This window comes from Dromaius novaehollandiae, chromosome 7 (genome assembly GCF_036370855.1).
Source record: "Dromaius novaehollandiae isolate bDroNov1 chromosome 7, bDroNov1.hap1, whole genome shotgun sequence".
NCBI lineage: Eukaryota > Metazoa > Chordata > Aves > Casuariiformes > Dromaiidae > Dromaius > Dromaius novaehollandiae.
In genome coordinates this window covers 30,360,819-30,382,500 of record NC_088104.1, presented here as the reverse complement: position 1 = coordinate 30,382,500, position 21,682 = coordinate 30,360,819, and positions in this window count along the sequence as shown.

Sequence of the window (21,682 nt, the reverse complement as noted above, 5' to 3'; positions counted from 1 at the left end):
CCTGCCATCAGTCTTGCTGCAGCCCCACCTTTCCTTTGGCAGGCCCTTTGCAGCCCCACTCCACCTGGGCCTCAACGCTTTCTAGATCTCCTAACCCTAACCCTAACCCTAACCCTAAGCCTAGCCCTAAATGTAGGCTCAGGCGGGGCCCGAACCGCAGCCCAGCAGCCCCATTCCTGGCCCACACAAAAAAGTGGCCCTGCCATCAGTCTTGCTGCAGCCCCACCTTTCCTTTGGCAGGCCCTTTGCAGCCCCACTCCACCTGGGCCTCAACGCTTTCTAGATCTCCTGATCCTAACCCTAACCCTAACCCTAACCCTAGCCCTAAACATAGGCTCAGGCTGGGCCTGAACCACAGCCCAGCAGCCCCATTCCTGGCCCACACAAAAAAGTGGCCCTGCGATCAGTCTTGCTGCAGCCCCACCTTTCCTTTTGCAGGCCCTTTGCAGCCCCACTCCACCTGGGCCTCAACGCTTTCTAGATCTCCTAACCCTAACCCTAACCCTAACCCTAAGCCTAGCCCTAAATGTAGTCTCAGGCCGGGGCCCGAACCGCAGCCCAGCAGCCCCATTCCTGGCCCAAACAAAAAAGTGGCCCTGCCATCAGTCTTGCTGCAGCCCCACCTTTCCTTTGGCAGGCCCTTTGCAGCCCCACTCCACCTGGGCCTCAACGCTTTCTCTCTCTCCTGATCCTAACCCTAACCCTAACCGTAACGCTAGCCCTAAATGTAGGCTCAGGCGGGGCCCGAACCGCAGCCCAGCAGCCCCATTCCTGGCCCGCACAAAGAAGTGGCCCTGCCATCAGTCTTGCTGCAGCCCCACCTTTCCTTTGGCAGGCCCTTTGCAGCCCCACTCCACCTGGGCCTCAACGCTTTCTAGATCTCCTAACCCTAACCCTAACCCTAACCCTAACCCTAGCCCTAAATGTAGGCTCAGGCGGGGCCCGAACCGCAGCCCAGCAGCCCCATTCCTGGCCCGCACAAAAAAGTGGCCCTGCCATCAGTCTTGCTGCAGCCCCACCTTTCCTTTGGCAGGCCCTTTGCAGCCCCACTCCACCTGGGCCTCAACGCTTTCTAGATCTCCTAAGCCTAACCCTAACCCTAACCCTAACCCTAGCCCTAAACATAGGCTCAGGCGGGGCCGAACCACAGCCCAGCAGCCCCATTCCTGGCCCGCACAAAAAAGTGGCCCTGCCATCAGTCTTGCTGCAGCCCCACCTTTCCTTTGGCAGGCCCTTTGCAGCCCCACTCCACCTGGGCCTCAACGCTTTCTCTCTCTCCTGATCCTAACCCTAACCGTAACGCTAGCCCTAAATGTAGGCTCAGGCGGGGCCCGAACCGCAGCCCAGCAGCCCCATTCCTGGCCCGCACAAAGAAGTGGCCCTGCCATCAGTCTTGCTGCAGCCCCACCTTTCCTTTGGCAGGCCCTTTGCAGCCCCACTCCACCTGGGCCTCAACGCTTTCTAGATCTCCTAACCCTAACCCTAACCCTAACCCTAAGCCTAGCCCTAAACATAGGCTCAGGCGGGGCCCGAACCACAGCCCAGCAGCCCCATTCCTGGCCCACACAAAAAAGTGGCCCTGCGATCAGTCTTGCTGCAGCCCCACCTTTCCTTTGGCAGGCCCTTTGCAGCCCCACTCCACCTGGGCCTCAACGCTTTCTAGATCTCCTAACCCTAACCCTAACCCTAACGCTAGCCCTAAATGTAGGCTCAGGCCGGGCCCGAACCGCAGCCCAGCAGCCCCATTCCTGGCCCGCACAAAAAAGTGGCCCTGCCATCAGTCTTGCTGCAGCCCCACCTTTCCTTTGGCAGGCCCTTTGCAGCCCCACTCCACCTGGGCCTCAACGCTTTCTAGATCTCCTGATCCTAACCCTAACCCTATCCCTAACCCTAGCCCTAAATGTAGGCTCAGGCCGGGCCCGAACCGCAGCCCAGCAGCCCCATTCCTGGCCCGCACAAAAAAGTGGCCCTGCCATCAGTCTTGCTGCAGCCCCACCTTTCCTTTGGCAGGCCCTTTGCAGCCCCACTCCACCTGGGCCTCAACGCTTTCTCTCTCTCCTGATCCTAACCCTAACCCTAACCCTAAGCCTAGCCCTAAATGTAGGCTCAGGCAGGGCCCGAACCGCAGCCCAGCAGCCCCATTCCTGGCCCGCACAAAAAAGTGGCCCTGCCATCAGTCTTGCTGCAGCCCCACCTTTCCTTTGGCAGGCCCTTTGCAGCCCCACTCCACCTGGGCCTCAACGCTTTCTAGATCTCCTAACCCTAACCCTAACCCTAACCCTAAGCCTAGCCCTAAACATAGGCTCAGGCGGGCCCGAACCACAGCCCAGCAGCCCCATTCCTGGCCCGCACAAAGAAGTGGCCCTGCGATCAGTCTTGCTGTAGCCCCACCTTTCCTTTGGCAGGCCCTTTGCAGCCCCACTCCACCTGGGCCTCAACGCTTTCTAGATCTCCTAACCCTAACCCTAACCCTAACCCTAAGCCTAGCCCTAAATGTAGTCTCAGGCGGGGCCCGAACCGCAGCCCAGCAGCCCCATTCCTGGCCCGCACAAAAAAGTGGCCCTGCCATCAGTCTTGCTGCAGCCCCACCTTTCCTTTGGCAGGCCCTTTGCAGCCCCACTCCACCTGGGCCTCAACGCTTTCTAGATCTCCTAACCCTAACCCTAACCGTAACGCTAGCCCTAAATGTAGGCTCAGGCCGGGCCCGAACCGCAGCCCAGCAGCCCCATTCCTGGCCCGCACAAAAAAGTGGCCCTGCCATCAGTCTTGCTGCAGCCCCACCTTTCCTTTGGCAGGCCCTTTGCAGCCCCACTCCACCTGGGCCTCAACGCTTTCTCTCTCTCCTGATCCTAACCCTAACCCTAACCCTAAGCCTAGCCCTAAATGTAGGCTCAGGCGGGGCCCGAACCGCAGCCCAGCAGCCCCATTCCTGGCCCGCACAAAAAAGTGGCCCTGCCATCAGTCTTGCTGCAGCCCCACCTTTCCTTTGGCAGGCCCTTTGCAGCCCCACTCCACCTGGGCCTCAACGCTTTCTAGATCTCCTAACCCTAACCCTAACCCTAACCCTAACCCTAGCCCTAAACATAGGCTCAGGCGGGCCCGAACCACAGCCCAGCAGCCCCATTCCTGGCCCACACAAAAAAGTGGCCCTGCGATCAGTCTTGCTGCAGCCCCACCTTTCCTTTGGCAGGCCCTTTGCAGCCCCACTCCACCTGGGCCTCAACGCTTTCTAGATCTCCTAACCCTAACCCTAGCCCTAACCCTAAGCCTAGCCCTAAATGTAGGCTCAGGCGGGGCCCGAACCACAGCCCAGCAGCCCCACTCCTGGCCCGCACAAAGAAGTGGCCCTGCCATCAGTCTTGCTGCAGCCCCACCTTTCCTTTGGCAGGCCCTTTGCAGCCCCACTCCACCTGGGCCTCAACGCTTTCTAGATCTCCTGATCGTAACCCTAAGCCTAGCCCTAAATGTAGGCTCAGGCGGGGCCCGAACCGCAGCCCAGCAGCCCCATTCCTGGCCCGCACAAAAAAGTGGCCCTGCCATCAGTCTTGCTGCAGCCCCACCTTTCCTTTGGCAGGCCCTTTGCAGCCCCACTCCACCTGGGCCTCAACGCTTTCTAGATCTCCTAACCCTAACCCTAACCCTAACCCTAACCCTAAGCCTAGCCCTAAATGTAGGCTCAGGTGGGGCCCAAACCGCAGCCCAGCAGCCCCATTCCTGGACCAAACAAAAAGGTGGCCCTGCGATCCGTCTTGCTGCAGCCCCACTTTTCCTTTGGCAGGCCCTTTGCAGCCCCACTCCACCTGGGCCTCAACGCTTTCTAGATCTCCTGATCCTAACCCTAACCCTAACCGTAACGCTAGCCCTAAATGTAGGCTCAGGCCGGGCCCGAACCGCAGCCCAGCAGCCCCATTCCTGGCCCGCACAAAATAGTGGCCCTGCCATCAGTCTTGCTGCAGCCCCACCTTTCCTTTGGCAGGCCCTTTGCAGCCCCACTCCACCTGGGCCTCAACGCTTTCTAGATCTCCTAACCCTAACCCTAACCCTAACCCTAACCCTAGCCCTAAATGTAGGCTCAGGCAGGGCCCAAACCGCAGCCCAGCAGCCCCATTCCTGGCCCGCACAAAAAAGTGGCCCTGCGATCAGTCTTGCTGCAGCCCCACCTTTCCTTTGGCAGGCCCTTTGCAGCCCCACTCCACCTGGGCCTCAACGCTTTCTAGATCTCCTAAACCTAACCCTAACCCTAAGCCTAAGCCTAGCCCTCAATGTAGGCTCAGGCGGGGCCCGAACCGCAGCCCAGCAGCCCCATTCCTGGCCCGCACAAAGAAGTGGCCCTGCCATCAGTCTTGCTGCAGCCCCACCTTTCCTTTGGCAGGCCCTTTGCAGCCCCACTCCACCTGGGCCTCAACGCTTTCTCTCTCTCCTGATCCTAACCCTAACCCTAACCCTAACCCTAGCCCTAAATGTAGGCTCAGGCGGGGCCCGAACCGCAGCCCAGCAGCCCCATTCCTGGCCCGCACAAAAAAGTGGCCCTGCCATCAGTCTTGCTGCAGCCCCACCTTTCCTTTGGCAGGCCCTTTGCAGCCCCACTCCACCTGGGCCTCAACGCTTTCTAGATCTCCTGATCCTAACCCTAAGCCTAGCCCTAACCCTAGCCCTAAATGTAGTCTCAGGCCGGGCCCGAACCGCAGCCCAGCAGCCCCATTCCTGGCCCGCACAAAAAAGTGGCCCTGCCATCAGTCTTGCTGCAGCCCCACCTTTCCTTTGGCAGGCCCTTTGCAGCCCCACTCCACCTGGGCCTCAACGCTTTCTCTCTCTCCTGATCCTAACCCTAACCCTAACCCTAACCCTAGCCCTAAATGTAGGCTCAGGCCGGGCCCGAACCGCAGCCCAGCAGCCCCATTCCTGGCCCGCACAAAAAAGTGGCCCTGCCATCAGTCTTGCTGCAGCCCCACCTTTCCTTTGGCAGGCCCTTTGCAGCCCCACTCCACCTGGGCCTCAACGCTTTCTAGATCTCCTAACCCTAACCCTAACCCTAACCCTAACCCTAAGCCTAGCCCTAAATGTAGTCTCAGGTGGGGCCCAAACCGCAGCCCAGCAGCCCCATTCCTGGACCAAACAAAAAGGTGGCCCTGCGATCCGTCTTGCTGCAGCCCCACTTTTCCTTTGGCAGGCCCTTTGCAGCCCCACTCCACCTGGGCCTCAACGCTTTCTAGATCTCCTGATCCTAACCCTAACCCTAACCGTAACGCTAGCCCTAAATGTAGGCTCAGGCCGGGCCCGAACCGCAGCCCAGCAGCCCCATTCCTGGCCCGCACAAAAAAGTGGCCCTGCCATCAGTCTTGCTGCAGCCCCACCTTTCCTTTGGCAGGCCCTTTGCAGCCCCACTCCACCTGGGCCTCAACGCTTTCTAGATCTCCTAACCCTAACCCTAACCCTAACCCTAACCCTAGCCCTAAATGTAGGCTCAGGCAGGGCCCAAACCGCAGCCCAGCAGCCCCATTCCTGGCCCAAACAAAAAAGTGGCCCTGCGATCAGTCTTGCTGCAGCCCCACCTTTCCTTTGGCAGGCCCTTTGCAGCCCCACTCCACCTGGGCCTCAACGCTTTCTAGATCTCCTAAACCTAACCCTAACCCTAAGCCTAAGCCTAGCCCTCAATGTAGGCTCAGGCGGGGCCCGAACCGCAGCCCAGCAGCCCCATTCCTGGCCCAAACAAAGAAGTGGCCCTGCCATCAGTCTTGCTGCAGCCCCACCTTTCCTTTGGCAGGCCCTTTGCAGCCCCACTCCACCTGGGCCTCAACGCTTTCTAGATCTCCTGATCCTAACCCTAACCCTAACCCTAACCCTAGCCCTAAATGTAGGCTCAGGCGGGGCCCGAACCGCAGCCCAGCAGCCCCATTCCTGGCCCAAACAAAAAAGTGGCCCTGCCATCAGTCTTGCTGCAGCCCCACCTTTCCTTTGGCAGGCCCTTTGCAGCCCCACTCCACCTGGGCCTCAACGCTTTCTAGATCTCCTAACCCTAACCCTAACCCTAAGCCTAGCCCTAAATGTAGGCTCAGGCGGGGCCCGAACCGCAGCCCAGCAGCCCCATTCCTGGCCCGCACAAAAAAGTGGCCCTGCCATCAGTCTTGCTGCAGCCCCACCTTTCCTTTGGCAGGCCCTTTGCAGCCCCACTCCACCTGGGCCTCAACGCTTTCTCTCTCTCCTGTTCCTAACCCTAGCCCTAACCCTAACCCTAGCCCTAAATGTAGGCTCAGGCGGGGCCCAAACCGCAGCCCAGCAGCCCCATTCCTGGCCCGCACAAAGAAGTGGCCCTGCGATCCGTCTTGCTGCAGCCCCACCTTTCCTTTGGCAGGCCCTTTGCAGCCCCACTCCACCTGGGCCTCAACGCTTTCTAGATCTCCTAACCCTAACCCTAACCCTAACCCTAACCCTAGCCCTAAATGTAGTCTCAGGCCGGGCCCGAACCGCAGCCCAGCAGCCCCATTCCTGGCCCGCACAAAAAAGTGGCCCTGCCATCAGTCTTGCTGCAGCCCCACCTTTCCTTTGGCAGGCCCTTTGCAGCCCCACTCCACCTGGGCCTCAACGCTTTCTAGATCTCCTGATCCTAACCCTAACCCTAACCCTAACCCTAGCCCTAAACATAGGCTCAGGCTGGGCCCGAACCACAGCCCAGCAGCCCCATTCCTGGCCCACACAAAAAAGTGGCCCTGCGATCAGTCTTGCTGCAGCCCCACCTTTCCTTTGGCAGGCCCTTTGCAGCCCCACTCCACCTGGGCCTCAACGCTTTCTAGATCTCCTAACCCTAACCCTAACCCTAACCCTAAGCCTAGCCCTAAATGTAGTCTCAGGCCGGGCCCGAACCGCAGCCCAGCAGCCCCATTCCTGGCCCGCACAAAAAAGTGGCCCTGCCATCAGTCTTGCTGCAGCCCCACCTTTCCTTTGGCAGGCCCTTTGCAGCCCCACTCCACCTGGGCCTCAACGCTTTCTCTCTCTCCTGATCCTAACCCTAACCCTAACCCTAAGCCTAGCCCTAAATGTAGGCTCAGGCGGGGCCCGAACCGCAGCCCAGCAGCCCCATTCCTGGCCCGCACAAAAAAGTGGCCCTGCCATCAGTCTTGCTGCAGCCCCACCTTTCCTTTGGCAGGCCCTTTGCAGCCCCACTCCACCTGGGCCTCAACGCTTTCTAGATCTCCTAACCCTAACCCTAACCCTAACCCTAACCCTAGCCCTAAACATAGGCTCAGGCGGGCCCGAACCACAGCCCAGCAGCCCCATTCCTGGCCCACAGAAAAAAGTGGCCCTGCGATCAGTCTTGCTGCAGCCCCACCTTTCCTTTGGCAGGCCCTTTGCAGCCCCACTCCACCTGGGCCTCAATGCTTTCTAGATCTCCTAACCCTAACCCTAGCCCTAACCCTAAGCCTAGCCCTAAATGTAGGCTCAGGCGGGGCCCGAACCACAGCCCAGCAGCCCCACTCCTGGCCCAAACAAAAAAGTGGCCCTGCCATCAGTCTTGCTGCAGCCCCACCTTTCCTTTGGCAGGCCCTTTGCAGCCCCACTCCACCTGGGCCTCAACGCTTTCTAGATCTCCTGATCGTAACCCTAAGCCTAGCCCTAAATGTAGGCTCAGGCGGGGCCCGAACCGCAGCCCAGCAGCCCCATTCCTGGCCCAAACAAAAAAGTGGCCCTGCCATCAGTCTTGCTGCAGCCCCACCTTTCCTTTGGCAGGCCCTTTGCAGCCCCACTCCACCTGGGCCTCAACGCTTTCTAGATCTCCTAACCCTAACCCTAACCCTAACCCTAACCCTAGCCCTAAATGTAGGCTCAGGCAGGGCCCAAACCGCAGCCCAGCAGCCCCATTCCTGGCCCAAACAAAAAAGTGGCCCTGCCATCAGTCTTGCTGCAGCCCCACCTTTCCTTTGGCAGGCCCTTTGCAGCCCCACTCCACCTGGGCCTCAACGCTTTCTAGATCTCCTAAACCTAACCCTAACCCTAAGCCTAAGCCTAGCCCTCAATGTAGGCTCAGGCGGGGCCCGAACCGCAGCCCAGCAGCCCCATTCCTGGCCCAAACAAAGAAGTGGCCCTGCCATCAGTCTTGCTGCAGCCCCACCTTTCCTTTGGCAGGCCCTTTGCAGCCCCACTCCACCTGGGCCTCAACGCTTTCTAGATCTCCTGATCCTAACCCTAGCCCTAACCCTAACCCTAGCCCTAAATGTAGGCTCAGGCGGGGCCCGAACCACAGCCCAGCAGCCCCATTCCTGGCCCACACAAAAAAGTGGCCCTGCGATCAGTCTTGCTGCAGCCCCACCTTTCCTTTGGCAGGCCCTTTGCAGCCCCACTCCACCTGGGCCTCAACGCTTTCTCTCTCTCCTGATCCTAACCCTAGCCCTAACCCTAACCCTAGCCTTAAATGTAGGCTCAGGCGGGGCCCAAACCGCAGCCCAGCAGCCCCATTCCTGGCCCGCACAAAGAAGTGGCCCTGCGATCCGTCTTGCTGCAGCCCCACCTTTCCTTTGGCAGGCCCTTTGCAGCCCCACTCCACCTGGGCCTCAACGCTTTCTAGATCTCCTGATCCTAACCCTAACCCTAACCCTAACCCTAGCCCTAAACATAGGCTCAGGCTGGGCCCGAACCACAGCCCAGCAGCCCCATTCCTGGCCCACACAAAAAAGTGGCCCTGCGATCAGTCTTGCTGCAGCCCCACCTTTCCTTTGGCAGGCCCTTTGCAGCCCCACTCCACCTGGGCCTCAACGCTTTCTAGATCTCCTAACCCTAACCCTAACCCTAACCCTAAGCCTAGCCCTAAATGTAGGCTCAGGCCGGGCCCGAACCGCAGCCCAGCAGCCCCATTCCTGGCCCGCACAAAAAAGTGGCCCTGCCATCAGTCTTGCTGCAGCCCCACCTTTCCTTTGGCAGGCCCTTTGCAGCCCCACTCCACCTGGGCCTCAACGCTTTCTAGATCTCCTAACCCTAACCCTAACCCTAACCCTAACCCTAGCCCTAAACATAGGCTCAGGCGGGCCCGAACCACAGCCCAGCAGCCCCATTCCTGGCCCACACAAAAAAGTGGCCCTGCGATCAGTCTTGCTGCAGCCCCACCTTTCCTTTGGCAGGCCCTTTGCAGCCCCACTCCACCTGGGCCTCAACGCTTTCTAGATCTCCTAACCCTAACCCTAGCCCTAACCCTAAGCCTAGCCCTAAATGTAGGCTCAGGCGGGGCCCGAACCACAGCCCAGCAGCCCCACTCCTGGCCCAAACAAAAAAGTGGCCCTGCCATCAGTCTTGCTGCAGCCCCACCTTTCCTTTGGCAGGCCCTTTGCAGCCCCACTCCACCTGGGCCTCAACGCTTTCTAGATCTCCTGATCGTAACCCTAAGCCTAGCCCTAAATGTAGGCTCAGGCGGGGCCCGAACCGCAGCCCAGCAGCCCCATTCCTGGCCCGCACAAAAAAGTGGCCCTGCCATCAGTCTTGCTGCAGCCCCACCTTTCCTTTGGCAGGCCCTTTGCAGCCCCACTCCACCTGGGCCTCAACGCTTTCTAGATCTCCTAACCCTAACCCTAACCCTAACCCTAACCCTAAGCCTAGCCCTAAATGTAGTCTCAGGTGGGGCCCAAACCGCAGCCCAGCAGCCCCATTCCTGGACCAAACAAAAAGGTGGCCCTGCGATCCGTCTTGCTGCAGCCCCACTTTTCCTTTGGCAGGCCCTTTGCAGCCCCACTCCACCTGGGCCTCAACGCTTTCTAGATCTCCTGATCCTAACCCTAACCCTAACCGTAACGCTAGCCCTAAATGTAGGCTCAGGCCGGGCCCGAACCGCAGCCCAGCAGCCCCATTCCTGGCCCGCACAAAATAGTGGCCCTGCCATCAGTCTTGCTGCAGCCCCACCTTTCCTTTGGCAGGCCCATTGCAGCCCCACTCCACCTGGGCCTCAACGCTTTCTAGATCTCCTAACCCTAACCCTAACCCTAACCCTAACCCTAGCCCTAAATGTAGGCTCAGGCAGGGCCCAAACCGCAGCCCAGCAGCCCCATTCCTGGCCCAAACAAAAAAGTGGCCCTGCCATCAGTCTTGCTGCAGCCCCACCTTTCCTTTGGCAGGCCCTTTGCAGCCCCACTCCACCTGGGCCTCAACGCTTTCTAGATCTCCTGATCCTAACCCTAACCCTAACCCTAACCCTAGCCCTAAATGTAGGCTCAGGCGGGGCCCGAACCGCAGCCCAGCAGCCCCATTCCTGGCCCGCACAAAAAAGTGGCCCTGCCATCAGTCTTGCTGCAGCCCCACCTTTCCTTTGGCAGGCCCTTTGCAGCCCCACTCCACCTGGGCCTCAACGCTTTCTAGATCTCCTAACCCTAACCCTAACCCTAACCCTAAGCCTAGCCCTAAATGTAGGCTCAGGTGGGGCCCAAACCGCAGCCCAGCAGCCCCATTCCTGGCCCGCACAAAAAAGTGGCCCTGCCATCAGTCTTGCTGCAGCCCCACCTTTCCTTTGGCAGGCCCTTTGCAGCCCCACTCCACCTGGGCCTCAACGCTTTCTAGATCTCCTGATCCTAACCCTAACCCTAACCCTAACCCTAGCCCTAAACATAGGCTCAGGCTGGGCCCGAACCACAGCCCAGCAGCCCCATTCCTGGCCCACACAAAAAAGTGGCCCTGCGATCAGTCTTGCTGCAGCCCCACCTTTCCTTTGGCAGGCCCTTTGCAGCCCCACTCCACCTGGGCCTCAACGCTTTCTAGATCTCCTAACCCTAACCCTAACCCTAACCCTAAGCCTAGCCCTAAATGTAGTCTCAGGCCGGGCCCGAACCGCAGCCCAGCAGCCCCATTCCTGGCCCGCACAAAAAAGTGGCCCTGCCATCAGTCTTGCTGCAGCCCCACCTTTCCTTTGGCAGGCCCTTTGCAGCCCCACTCCACCTGGGCCTCAACGCTTTCTAGATCTCCTAACCCTAACCCTAACCCTAACCCTAGCCCTAAATGTAGGCTCAGGCTGGGCCCGAACCGCAGCCCAGCAGCCCCATTCCTGGCCCGCACAAAAAAGTGGCCCTGCCATCAGTCTTGCTGCAGCCCCACCTTTCCTTTGGCAGGCCCTTTGCAGCCCCACTCCACCTGGGCCTCAACGCTTTCTCTCTCTCCTGATCCTAACCCTAACCCTAACCCTAAGCCTAGCCCTAAATGTAGGCTCAGGCGGGGCCCGAACCGCAGCCCAGCAGCCCCATTCCTGGCCCGCACAAAAAAGTGGCCCTGCCATCAGTCTTGCTGCAGCCCCACCTTTCCTTTGGCAGGCCCTTTGCAGCCCCACTCCACCTGGGCCTCAACGCTTTCTAGATCTCCTAACCCTAACCCTAACCCTAACCCTAACCCTAGCCCTAAACATAGGCTCAGGCGGGCCCGAACCACAGCCCAGCAGCCCCATTCCTGGCCCACAGAAAAAAGTGGCCCTGCGATCAGTCTTGCTGCAGCCCCACCTTTCCTTTGGCAGGCCCTTTGCAGCCCCACTCCACCTGGGCCTCAACGCTTTCTAGATCTCCTAACCCTAACCCTAGCCCTAACCCTAAGCCTAGCCCTAAATGTAGGCTCAGGCGGGGCCCGAACCGCAGCCCAGCAGCCCCATTCCTGGCCCGCACAAAAAAGTGGCCCTGCCATCAGTCTTGCTGCAGCCCCACCTTTCCTTTGGCAGGCCCTTTGCAGCCCCACTCCACCTGGGCCTCAACGCTTTCTAGATCTCCTAACCCTAACCCTAACCCTAACCCTAACCCTAAGCCTAGCCCTAAATGTAGGCTCAGGTGGGGCCCAAACCGCAGCCCAGCAGCCCCATTCCTGGACCAAACAAAAAGGTGGCCCTGCGATCCGTCTTGCTGCAGCCCCACTTTTCCTTTGGCAGGCCCTTTGCAGCCCCACTCCACCTGGGCCTCAACGCTTTCTAGATCTCCTGATCCTAACCCTAACCCTAACCCTAACCCTAGCCCTAAATGTAGGCTCAGGCGGGGCCCGAACCGCAGCCCAGCAGCCCCATTCCTGGCCCAAACAAAAAAGTGGCCCTGCCATCAGTCTTGCTGCAGCCCCACCTTTCCTTTGGCAGGCCCTTTGCAGCCCCACTCCACCTGGGCCTCAACGCTTTCTAGATCTCCTAACCCTAACCCTAACCCTAACCCTAAGCCTAGCCCTAAATGTAGGCTCAGGCCGGGCCCGAACCGCAGCCCAGCAGCCCCATTCCTGGCCCGCACAAAAAAGTGGCCCTGCCATCAGTCTTGCTGCAGCCCCACCTTTCCTTTGGCAGGCCCTTTGCAGCCCCACTCCACCTGGGCCTCAACGCTTTCTAGATCTCCTGATCCTAACCCTAACCCTAACCCTAACCCTAGCCCTAAACATAGGCTCAGGCTGGGCCCGAACCACAGCCCAGCAGCCCCATTCCTGGCCCACACAAAAAAGTGGCCCTGCGATCAGTCTTGCTGCAGCCCCACCTTTCCTTTGGCAGGCCCTTTGCAGCCCCACTCCACCTGGGCCTCAACGCTTTCTAGATCTCCTAACCCTAACCCTAACCCTAACCCTAAGCCTAGCCCTAAATGTAGTCTCAGGCCGGGCCCGAACCGCAGCCCAGCAGCCCCATTCCTGGCCCGCACAAAAAAGTGGCCCTGCCATCAGTCTTGCTGCAGCCCCACCTTTCCTTTGGCAGGCCCTTTGCAGCCCCACTCCACCTGGGCCTCAACGCTTTCTCTCTCTCCTGATCCTAACCCTAACCCTAACCCTAAGCCTAGCCCTAAATGTAGGCTCAGGCGGGGCCCGAACCGCAGCCCAGCAGCCCCATTCCTGGCCCGCACAAAAAAGTGGCCCTGCCATCAGTCTTGCTGCAGCCCCACCTTTCCTTTGGCAGGCCCTTTGCAGCCCCACTCCACCTGGGCCTCAACGCTTTCTAGATCTCCTAACCCTAACCCTAACCCTAACCCTAACCCTAGCCCTAAACATAGGCTCAGGCGGGCCCGAACCACAGCCCAGCAGCCCCATTCCTGGCCCACAGAAAAAAGTGGCCCTGCGATCAGTCTTGCTGCAGCCCCACCTTTCCTTTGGCAGGCCCTTTGCAGCCCCACTCCACCTGGGCCTCAACGCTTTCTAGATCTCCTAACCCTAACCCTAGCCCTAACCCTAAGCCTAGCCCTAAATGTAGGCTCAGGCGGGGCCCGAACCACAGCCCAGCAGCCCCACTCCTGGCCCGCACAAAAAAGTGGCCCTGCCATCAGTCTTGCTGCAGCCCCACCTTTCCTTTGGCAGGCCCTTTGCAGCCCCACTCCACCTGGGCCTCAACGCTTTCTAGATCTCCTGATCGTAACCCTAAGCCTAGCCCTAAATGTAGGCTCAGGCGGGGCCCGAACCGCAGCCCAGCAGCCCCATTCCTGGCCCGCACAAAAAAGTGGCCCTGCCATCAGTCTTGCTGCAGCCCCACCTTTCCTTTGGCAGGCCCTTTGCAGCCCCACTCCACCTGGGCCTCAACGCTTTCTAGATCTCCTAACCCTAACCCTAACCCTAACCCTAACCCTAAGCCTAGCCCTAAATGTAGGCTCAGGTGGGGCCCAAACCGCAGCCCAGCAGCCCCATTCCTGGACCAAACAAAAAGGTGGCCCTGCGATCCGTCTTGCTGCAGCCCCACTTTTCCTTTGGCAGGCCCTTTGCAGCCCCACTCCACCTGGGCCTCAACGCTTTCTAGATCTCCTGATCCTAACCCTAACCCTAACCGTAACGCTAGCCCTAAATGTAGGCTCAGGCCGGGCCCGAACCGCAGCCCAGCAGCCCCATTCCTGGCCCGCACAAAATAGTGGCCCTGCCATCAGTCTTGCTGCAGCCCCACCTTTCCTTTGGCAGGCCCTTTGCAGCCCCACTCCACCTGGGCCTCAACGGTTTCTAGATCTCCTAAACCTAACCCTAACCCTAAGCCTAAGCCTAGCCCTCAATGTAGGCTCAGGCGGGGCCCGAACCGCAGCCCAGCAGCCCCATTCCTGGCCCAAACAAAGAAGTGGCCCTGCCATCAGTCTTGCTGCAGCCCCACCTTTCCTTTGGCAGGCCCTTTGCAGCCCCACTCCACCTGGGCCTCAACGCTTTCTAGATCTCCTAACCCTAACCCTAAGCCTAGCCCTAACCCTAGCCCTAAATGTAGTCTCAGGCCGGGCCCGAACCGCAGCCCAGCAGCCCCATTCCTGGCCCGCACAAAAAAGTGGCCCTGCCATCAGTCTTGCTGCAGCCCCACCTTTCCTTTGGCAGGCCCTTTGCAGCCCCACTCCACCTGGGCCTCAACGCTTTCTCTCTCTCCTGATCCTAACCCTAACCCTAACCCTAACCCTAGCCCTAAATGTAGGCTCAGGCAGGGCCCGAACCGCAGCCCAGCAGCCCCATTCCTGGCCCGCACAAAAAAGTGGCCCTGCCATCAGTCTTGCTGCAGCCCCACCTTTCCTTTGGCAGGCCCTTTGCAGCCCCACTCCACCTGGGCCTCAACGCTTTCTAGATCTCCTAACCCTAACCCTAACCCTAAGCCTAAGCCTAGCCCTAAATGTAGGCTCAGGCGGGGCCCGAACCGCAGCCCAGCAGCCCCATTCCTGGCCCGCACAAAAAAGTGGCCCTGCCATCAGTCTTGCTGCAGCCCCACCTTTCCTTTGGCAGGCCCTTTGCAGCCCCACTCCACCTGGGCCTCAACGCTTTCTCTCTCTCCTGATCCTAACCCTAACCCTAACCCTAAGCCTAGCCCTAAATGTAGGCTCAGGCGGGGCCCGAACCGCAGCCCAGCAGCCCCATTCCTGGCCCACACAAAAAAGTGGCCCTGCCATCAGTCTTGCTGCAGCCCCACCTTTCCTTTGGCAGGCCCTTTGCAGCCCCACTCCACCTGGGCCTCAACGCTTTCTAGATCTCCTAACCCTAACCCTAACCCTAACCCTAAGCCTAGCCCTAAATGTAGGCTCAGGCCGGGCCCGAACCGCAGCCCAGCAGCCCCATTCCTGGCCCGCACAAAAAAGTGGCCCTGCCATCAGTCTTGCTGCAGCCCCACCTTTCCTTTGGCAGGCCCTTTGCAGCCCCACTCCACCTGGGCCTCAACGCTTTCTAGATCTCCTAAACCTAACCCTAACCCTAACCCTAACCCTAGCCCTAAATGTAGGCTCAGGCGGGGCCCGAACTGCAGCCCAGCAGCCCCATTCCTGGCCCAAACAAAAAAGTGGCCCTGCCATCAGTCTTGCTGCAGCCCCACCTTTCCTTTGGCAGGCCCTTTGCAGCCCCACTCCACCTGGGCCTCAACGCTTTCTAGATCTCCTAAACCTAACCCTAACCCTAACCGTAACGCTAGCCCTAAATGTAGGCTCAGGCCGGGCCTGAACCGCAGCCCAGCAGCCCCATTCCTGGCCCGCACAAAGAAGTGGCCCTGCCATCAGTCTTGCTGCAGCCCCACCTTTCCTTTGGCAGGCCCTTTGCAGCCCCACTCCACCTGGGCCTCAACGCTTTCTAGATCTCCTAACCCTAACCCTAACCCTAACCCTAAGCCTAGCCCTAAATGTAGGCTCAGGCCGGGCCCGAACCGCAGCCCAGCAGCCCCATTCCTGGCCCGCACAAAAAAGTGGCCCTGCCATCAGTCTTGCTGCAGCCCCACCTTTCCTTTGGCAGGCCCTTTGCAGCCCCACTCCACCTGGGCCTCAACGCTTTCTAGATCTCCTAACCCTAACCCTAACCCTAACCCTAAGCCTAGCCCTAAATGTAGGCTCAGGCGGGGCCCGAACCGCAGCCCAGCAGCCCCATTCCTGGCCCGCACAAAAAAGTGGCCCTGCCATCAGTGTTGCTGCAGCCCCACCTTTCCTTTGGCAGGCCCTTTGCAGCCCCACTCCACCTGGGCCTCAACGCTTTCTCTCTCTCCTAACCCTAACCCTAACCCTAACCCTAAGCCTAGCCCTAAATGTAGGCTCAGGCGGGGCCCGAACCGCAGCCCAGCAGCCCCATTCCTGGCCCGCACAAAGAAGTGGCCCTGCCATCAGTCTTGCTGCAGCCCCACCTTTCCTTTGGCAGGCCCTTTGCAGCCCCACTCCACCTGGGCCTCAACGCTTTCTAGATCTCCTAACCCTAACCCTAACCCTAACCCTAAGCCTAGCCCTAAATGTAGGCTCAGGCGGGGCCCGAACCGCAGCCCAGCAGCCCCATTCCTGGCCCGCACAAAAAAGTGGCCCTGCCATCAGTGTTGCTGCAGCCCCACCTTTCCTTTGGCAGGCCCTTTGCAGCCCCACTCCACCTGGGCCTCAACGCTTTCTCTCTCTCCTAACCCTAACCCTAACCCTAACCCTAAGCCTAGCCCTAAATGTAGGCTCAGGCGGGGCCCGAACCGCAGCCCAGCAGCCCCATTCCTGGCCCGCACAAAAAAGTGGCCCTGCCATCAGTCTTGCTGCAGCCCCACCTTTCCTTTGGCAGGCCCTTTGCAGCCCCACTCCACCTGGGCCTCAACGCTTTCTAGATCTCCTAAACCTAACCCTAACCCTAACCCTAACCCCTAAGCCTAGCCCTAAATGTAGGCTCAGGCGGGGCCCGAACCGCAGCCCAGCAGCCCCATTCCTGGCCCGCACAAAAAAGTGGCCCTGCCATCAGTCTTGCTGCAGCCCCACCTTTCCTTTGGCAGGCCCTTTGCAGCCCCACTCCACCTGGGCCTCAACGCTTTCTAGATCTCCTAACCCTAACCCTAACCCTAAGCCTAACCCTAGCCCTAAATGTAGGCTCAGGTGGGGCCCGAACCGCAGCCCAGCAGCCCCATTCCTGGCCCGCACAAAAAAGTGGCCCTGCAATCAGTCTTGCTGCAGCCCCACCTTTCCTTTGGCAGGCCCTTTGCAGCCCCACTCCACCTGGGCCTCAACGCTTTCTAGATCTCCTAACACTAACCCTAACCCTAACCCTAACCCTAGCCCTAAATGTAGGCTCAGGCTGGGCCCGAACCGCAGCCCAGCAGCCCCATTCCTGGCCCGCACAAAAAAGTGGCCCTGCCATCAGTCTTGCTGCAGCCCCACCTTTCCTTTGGCAGGCCCTTTGCAGCCCCACTCCACCTGGGCCTCAACGCTTTCTAGATCTCCTAACCCTAACCCTAACCGTAACCCTAACCCTAAGCCTAGCCCTAAATGTAGGCTCAGGCGGGGCCCGAACCGCAGCCCAGCAGCCCCATTCCTGGCCCGCACAGAAAAGTGGCCCTGCCATCAGTCTTGCTGCAGCCCCACCTTTCCTTTGGCAGGCCCTTTGCAGCCCCACTCCACCTGGGCCTCAACGCTTTCTAGATCTCCTGATCCTAACCCTAACCCTAACCCTAAGCCTAGCCCTAAATGTAGGCTCAGGCGGGGCCCGAACCGCAGCCCAGCAGCCCCATTCCTGGCCCAAACAAAAAAGTGGCCCTGCGATCCGTCTTGCTGCAGCCCCACCTTTCCTTTGGCAGGCCCTTTGCAGCCCCACTCCACCTGGGCCTCAACGCTTTCTAGATCTCCTGATCCTAACCCTAACCCTAAGCCTAGCCCTAAATGTAGGCTCAGGCCGGACCCGAACCGCAGCCCAGCAGCCCCATTCCTGGCCCGCACAAAAAAGTGGCCCTGCCATCAGCCTTGCTGCAGCCCCACCTTTCCTTTGGCAGGCCCTTTGCAGCCCCACTCCACCTGGGCCTCAACGCTTTCTAGATCTCCTAACCCTAACCCTAACCCTAACCCTAACCCTAAGCCTAGCCCTAAATGTAGGCTCAGGCCGGGCCCGAACCGCAGCCCAGCAGCCCCATTCCTGGCCACCACAAAAAGTGGCCCTGCCATCAGTCTTCCTGCAGCCCCACCTTTCCTTTGGCAGGCCCTTTGCAGCCCCACTCCACCTGGGCCTCAACGCTTTCTAGATCTCCTGATCCTAACCCTAACCCTAACCCTAAGCCTAGCCCTAAATGTAGGCTCAGGCGGGGCCCAAACGGCAGCCCAGCAGCCCCATTCCTGGCCCGCACAAAAAAGTGGCCCTGCCATCAGTCTTGCTGCAGCCCCACCTTTCCTTTGGCAGGCCCTTTGCAGCCCCACTCCACCTGGGCCTCAACGCTTTCTCTCTCTCCTGATCCTAACCCTAACCCTAACCCTAACGCTAGCCCTAAATGTAGGCTCAGGCGGGGCCCGAACCGCAGCCCAGCAGCCCCATTCCTGGCCCGCACAAAAAAGTGGCCCTGCCATCAGTCTTGCTGCAGCCCCACCTTTCCTTTGGCAGGCCCTTTGCAGCCCCACTCCACCTGGGCCTCAACGCTTTCTCTCTCTCCTGATCCTAACCCTAACCCTAACCCTAAGCCTAGCCCTAAATGTAGGCTCAGGCGGGGCCCGAACCGCAGCCCAGCAGCCCCATTCCTGGCCCACACAAAAAAGTGGCCCTGCCATCAGTCTTGCTGCAGCCCCACCTTTCCTTTGGCAGGCCCTTTGCAGCCCCACTCCACCTGGGCCTCAACGCTTTCTAGATCTCCTAACCCTAACCCTAACCCTAACCCTAAGCCTAGCCCTAAATGTAGGCTCAGGCCGGGCCCGAACCGCAGCCCAGCAGCCCCATTCCTGGCCCGCACAAAAAAGTGGCCCTGCCATCAGTCTTGCTGCAGCCCCACCTTTCCTTTGGCAGGCCCTTTGCAGCCCCACTCCACCTGGGCCTCAACGCTTTCTAGATCTCCTAACCCTAACCCTAACCCTAACCCTAACCCTAGCCCTAAATGTAGGCTCAGGCGGGGCCCGAACTGCAGCCCAGCAGCCCCATTCCTGGCCCAAACAAAAAAGTGGCCCTGCCATCAGTCTTGCTGCAGCCCCACCTTTCCTTTGGCAGGCCCTTTGCAGCCCCACTCCACCTGGGCCTCAACGCTTTCTAGATCTCCTAAACCTAACCCTAACCCTAACCGTAACGCTAGCCCTAAATGTAGGCTCAGGCCGGGCCTGAACCGCAGCCCAGCAGCCCCATTCCTGGCCCGCACAAAAAAGTGGCCCTGCCATCAGTCTTGCTGCAGCCCCACCTTTCCTTTGGCAGGCCCTTTGCAGCCCCACTCCACCTGGGCCTCAACGCTTTCTCTCTCTCCTAACCCTAACCCTAACCCTAACCCTAAGCCTAGCCCTAAATGTAGTCTCAGGCGGGGCCCGAACCGCAGCCCAGCAGCCCCATTCCTGGCCCGCACAAAGAAGTGGCCCTGCCATCAGTCTTGCTGCAGCCCCACCTTTCCTTTGGCAGGCCCTTTGCAGCCCCACTCCACCTGGGCCTCAACGCTTTCTAGATCTCCTAACCCTAACCCTAACCCTAACCCTAAGCCTAGCCCTAAATGTAGGCTCAGGCCGGGCCCGAACCGCAGCCCAGCAGCCCCATTCCTGGCCCGCACAAAAAAGTGGCCCTGCCATCAGTGTTGCTGCAGCCCCACCTTTCCTTTGGCAGGCCCTTTGCAGCCCCACTCCACCTGGGCCTCAACGCTTTCTCTCTCTCCTAACCCTAACCCTAACCCTAACCCTAAGCCTAGCCCTAAATGTAGGCTCAGGCGGGGCCCGAACCGCAGCCCAGCAGCCCCATTCCTGGCCCGCACAAAAAAGTGGCCCTGCCATCAGTCTTGCTGCAGCCCCACCTTTCCTTTGGCAGGCCCTTTGCAGCCCCACTCCACCTGGGCCTCAACGCTTTCTAGATCTCCTAAACCTAACCCTAACCCTAACCCTAACCCCTAAGCCTAGCCCTAAATGTAGGCTCAGGCGGGGCCCGAACCGCAGCCCAGCAGCCCCATTCCTGGCCCGCACAAAAAAGTGGCCCTGCCATCAGTCTTGCTGCAGCCCCACCTTTCCTTTGGCAGGCCCTTTGCAGCCCCACTCCACCTGGGCCTCAACGCTTTCTAGATCTCCTAAACCTAACCCTAACCCTAACCCTAACCCTAGCCCTAAATGTAGGCTCAGGTGGGGCCCGAACCGCAGCCCAGCAGCCCCATTCCTGGCCCGCACAAAAAAGTGGCCCTGCAATCAGTCTTGCTGCAGCCCCACCTTTCCTTTGGCAGGCCCTTTGCAGCCCCACTCCACCTGGGCCTCAACGCTTTCTAGATCTCCTAACACTAACCCTAACCGTAACCCTAACCCTAAGCCTAGCCCTAAATGTAGGCTCAGGCGGGGCCCGAACCGCAGCCCAGCAGCCCCATTCCTGGCCCGCACAGAAAAGTGGCCCTGCCATCAGTCTTGCTGCAGCCCCACCTTTCCTTTGGCAGGCCCTTTGCAGCCCCACTCCACCTGGGCCTCAACGCTTTCTAGATCTCCTGATCCTAACCCTAACCCTAACCCTAAGCCTAGCCCTAAATGTAGGCTCAGGCGGGGCCCGAACCGCAGCCCAGCAGCCCCATTCCTGGCCCAAACAAAAAAGTGGCCCTGCGATCCGTCTTGCTGCAGCCCCACCTTTCCTTTGGCAGGCCCTTTGCAGCCCCACTCCACCTGGGCCTCAACGCTTTCTAGATCTCCTGATCCTAACCCTAACCCTAAGCCTAGCCCTAAATGTAGGCTCAGGCCGGACCCGAACCGCAGCCCAGCAGCCCCATTCCTGGCCCGCACAAAAAAGTGGCCCTGCCATCAGTCTTGCTGCAGCCCCACCTTTCCTTTGGCAGGCCCTTTGCAGCCCCACTCCACCTGGGCCTCAACGCTTTCTAGATCTCCTAACCCTAACCCTAACCCTAACCCTAACCCTAAGCCTAGCCCTAAATGTAGGCTCAGGCGGGGCCCGAACCGCAGCCCAGCAGCCCCATTCCTGGCCACCACAAAAAGTGGCCCTGCCATCAGTCTTCCTGCAGCCCCACCTTTCCTTTGGCAGGCCCTTTGCAGCCCCACTCCACCTGGGCCTCAACGCTTTCTAGATCTCCTGATCCTAACCCTAACCCTAACCCTAAGCCTAGCCCTAAATGTAGGCTCAGGCGGGGCCCAAACGGCAGCCCAGCAGCCCCATTCCTGGCCCGCACAAAATAGTGGCCCTGCCATCAGTCTTGCTGCAGCCCCACCTTTCCTTTGGCAGGCCCTTTGCAGCCCCACTCCACCTGGGCCTCAACGCTTTCTCTCTCTCCTGATCCTAACCCTAACCCTAACCCTAACGCTAGCCCTAAATGTAGGCTCAGGCGGGGCCCGAACCGCAGCCCAGCAGCCCCATTCCTGGCCCGCACAAAAAAGTGGCCCTGCCATCAGTCTTGCTGCAGCCCCACCTTTCCTTTGGCAGACCCTTTGCAGCCCCACTCCACCTGGGCCTCAACGCTTTCTAGATCTCCTGATCCTAACCCTAACCCTAAACCTAGCCCTAAATGTAGGCTCAGGCGGGGCCCGAACCGCAGCCCAGCAGCCCCATTCCTGGCCTGCACAAAAAAGTGGCCCTGCCATCAGTCTTGCTGCAGCCCCACCTTTCCTTTGGCAGGCCCTTTGCAGCCCCACTCCACCTGGGCCTCAACGCTTTCTAGATCTCCTAACCCTAACCCTAACCCTAGCCCTAAGCCTAGCCCTAAATGTAGGCTCAGGCGGGGCCCGAACCACAGCCCAGCAGCCCCATTCCTGGCCCGCACAAAGAAGTGGCCCTGCCATCAGTCTTGCTGCAGCCCCACCTTTCCTTTGGCAGGCCCTTTGCAGCCCCACTCCACCTGGGCCTCAACGCTTTCTAGATCTCCTGATCCTAACCCTAACCCTAACCCTAACCCTAGCCCTAAATGTAG